The sequence below is a fragment of the Phyllostomus discolor genome, chromosome X (assembly GCF_004126475.2).
Source record: "Phyllostomus discolor isolate MPI-MPIP mPhyDis1 chromosome X, mPhyDis1.pri.v3, whole genome shotgun sequence".
NCBI lineage: Eukaryota > Metazoa > Chordata > Mammalia > Chiroptera > Phyllostomidae > Phyllostomus > Phyllostomus discolor.
This window is the reverse complement of record NC_050198.1, coordinates 20,439,550-20,443,185: the sequence shown is the minus strand read 5'-3', so window position 1 is coordinate 20,443,185 and position 3,636 is coordinate 20,439,550. Positions and strand designations below refer to the sequence as shown.

The window sequence follows — 3,636 nt, the reverse complement described above, 5'->3', positions numbered from 1 at the left end:
ACCAGTTCGATTCCCAGTCAGAGCACATGCCTGGATTGCAGGCTAGGTTCCCAGTATGGGGCATGTGAGAGGCAACCACCTATTGATGTTTCTCTCCCTCACTTGCTCCCTCCCTTCCTCTCTCTCTAAAGATACATAAAATAAAATAAAATAAAATAAAATAAAATAAAATAAAATAAAATAGAAAAAGCTTTATTTCATTTATTTTACTCATTTATGCTTCCATATAACTTATTTGAGCAAAGGAGTCCATGGCTAAAAACATAAATCAATAAAACAGATGTTTTACACATGACTAAGTAAAAAAGGAGACTCTCCTGGAAGACATGCCAGCCACAATTAAAATGGTCTTGTTAGGCTCTGGCTGGTTTAGCTCAGTGGGTTGAGTGTGGGTCTATGAATGAAAGGGTCATTGGTTCGAATCCCAATCTAAGGCACATACATATCTCAGTTGCAGGCTAGGTCCCCAGTAGGGGATGCATGAGAGGCAACCACACGTTGATGTTTCTCTTTCTCTTTCTACCTCCCTTCCCTTCTCTCTAAAAATAAATAAATAAAATCTTTAAAAATAAAATAAAATAAAATAAACTTGTTAGGGTTATGGAAAAATAACTGTGTAGATGTGAATAGAACTTCACAGGTTTGAAAAGGTTATATAGTTGATACAGTGCCAACAAAAGGCAAGAAAGTGCATGAGCTTTGGAACTAGGTCCAACGTTTTTCAACCAGGGACCTAATATTCCTCTTAAAGGGCATTTAAAAATCCATGGGGGTTGGGATGTTTGGTTGGATATTACAGATATTTAAAGCCTCATAAAAGGGTTATTAAACCTCGTGCCATTCCAAGGACTCCACAGATCACTGGGCCTAGTGTTGGGCAGGTACTTCTTCATTACTGACACTCTACATTATTCATTGTCCTCCTTACCCAATGCCAGCTTTGAGGCTCATGTCATCCAAATCTCCTACCTCTACTCTTTCTTGATATAATCATTTTAAAGACATGGTAGCAGCTCCCTCTTAAGTAGTTCAGTATCACTCCTTCCTGCACCATTCCTAGCATGGTTCTTCATGACTTTAATATCACTCCTTCCTGCAACATTCCTAGCATGGTTCTTCATGACTTTAATATCCACTCAAATGAAGTTTCCAAGTCATTACCTCTTGGGTTGTTCTGTTCTCTTCACACTTTCAGTAAAAGATCAAGTCTTACTCCTCATCTCACTTTACTTGTGTGGATCATCTGGTGCAGTTCACCTCTCTTTTTCTTTTGAAACAATGCCTTCACGTCACCCTCAGAACATCTTACTTTCTTAGATTTCCTCTTTTGTTACTGACCATTCTTTCTCAGATTCATTCATTCACTTATGCTTGCTCATTTCCCTAATGTTTTTTTTAAATTATATTTTATTGATTGCCCCAGAACTTGATTTCAGACTTTTCTCCTATCCACACACCCTCTCTAGGTGATTTTAGCAGTCTAATGATTTTACCATCTATGCTCTAAAGAAACCAAAAATTGTTCCAACAGAGGCCCCTTCCCTAAACTTTCCTGACTCACATAACCAATTATGTAGTCAACATCACTATTTGTATACTAATATTCATCCTTATCATAACATCTCCTCAAATTCTTGAATTTCTTCCCAAGGTGATTCTTTTTGAAGTTTTCTCACTCAGTAAATGACAATTTTAATCTTGCATTTTTTCAGGCCAAGAAACTTTGAGCAAATTTTGATTCTGCTGTTTCTGTTACACTCCTCATCTGATCCATTAGCAAATTTGTCAATACAGTCTACAAAATATAAACAAAATCCAGTGCTTTTCACCATTGCTACTACTGCTATCTTGATTTAAGCTACCAAAATCTTCATCCTGATTACTGTATAGTTTCTTTACTACTCTTTTCACCTTTTCCAACTATAGTCTATCCTCAGAATAGCCAGAGTGATTCTTTTTTTCTATTTAATAAAGTTTTATTTTTCAAAATGCACAGCTGGTGGGACTTGTTGATCATCCATCTTCACCAGAAGCTGGTGCATCCCCACCTTTGGTGTTTCTGGTTAAGTGACTTGAGCTCTATGCTTTGAAACTAGTTGGATATGTCCTTTACTAAGGAGGTTCTAAAGTGCTACCCTGGCCAAGAAACTGCAGCTCTGTCTCTCAGAGGCAACAGCTGGGGTTATAAGCCTACAGTTGGGAACTTCCTTACAGTTGGTCATATGTTGCTTTGTCAAAAAAGACTAAGTTATTGAGTTTTTCCTGAACTTTGCATTTGGACCACTTCTTTTCAGCCTTGCCCCCAGATTTATCTTTCTTAGGTGACTTTCCAGCATTTTTCTTCTTGTTGTCCTTGGGCAGCATAGTAAAGCTCAGAGAGCAGCTGCTACCATTGCAGCCTTGCTAAGATGTTGGATAAATAAAAACCTGAGTGATTCTTTTGAAGTAATAAGTTTTCACCATTTGTTTGACCAGTCAGACTCACAGATTCCTTTTTTTTTTTGCGAGTTCCTAAAATCCTTATTTTCTGCAGCATTCATTTAGTTGTTGATACATGCTATCTTTTCAAATCATAATCGGTTTTGTTTTTATAGGTATTTGTCTATGTGGCTTATTTTCCCAAGCAGATTATCAGGTATTTCATAGAGGAACCATTTATTACACTCATTTGTATCCCCCATTAGGGATATATAATAAACATAGGAACTTAGTATGTTTGCCAAATAAAATCAATAATTGGAGGTAAAATATGTCCTTAATATTGTAGATTGAGATGTCTTAGGTTCTTGGAATTCCAATATTGTGAACATCACTCTAGTATATAATTTTCCCCATAAAGAATGGTAACATGTAAGAAAATTAAAATCGACCTCTTAAAACTCTCAATGATTCTGTAAGTACAGAGTACATTTTGTATAAATCTATCGAAATAAATATGCTACTACCATACCCATCTTTCTGCCTATTATAACTTAGGTTAAAGATGAACTTAGCTGATTATAACAAAATGGAAATAATAATGATAATGTAATACCTGCTGAGTGTCTTTCAAATTGTATTTCTTCTGAAAGTTACCCATTTCCTGAACCTCAATTAAAATGACTCTCCAATTTTCTCTGATTAAAAAATAAATTAGATGAATATATTTTGCACAGAGCAGAACATCCACTAAAGTCATTTTAGAAAAGCTTTTTTCTTGTTTCCTCATATAACCTATAGGAGGCCCAATCACATCATAAACCACAAGTTGAAACTTGCTTTAACATTGCATTCTCTAATGTTATCAGCAATTTTTCTTTCTAAAAAACAAATGTTACCGATTACTTAATTTTTTGCCTCTCTCATCATCAGTAATAACTGACATCTTTAATTTTTATAGTTTTTTTTTTAATTGTTATTCAAGTACAGTGGTCTCCATTTTCCCCTGCCCCACCCACTCCTACCTCCCACCCTCAATCCTACCCTTCCCACTGTCTTTGTCCATGTGTCCTTTATACATGTTCCTTGATGACCCTTCCCTTTCTTTCTCCTGTTATCTGCCTCCCTCCTCCCCTCTGGTTACTGTCAGTTTGTTCTTTATTTCAATGTCTCTGGTTCTATTTTGCTTGTTTTCAAAATAAAACATTGGTTTGCAAT

General features: G+C 35.9%; 1 pseudogene; it reads right to left on the bottom strand.

Annotated features, from left to right (window-relative positions):
- Positions 1–2,013: 2,013 nt before the first annotated feature.
- Positions 2,014–2,364, bottom strand: LOC114505657 (annotated as a pseudogene).
- Positions 2,365–3,636: the final 1,272 nt, after the last annotated feature.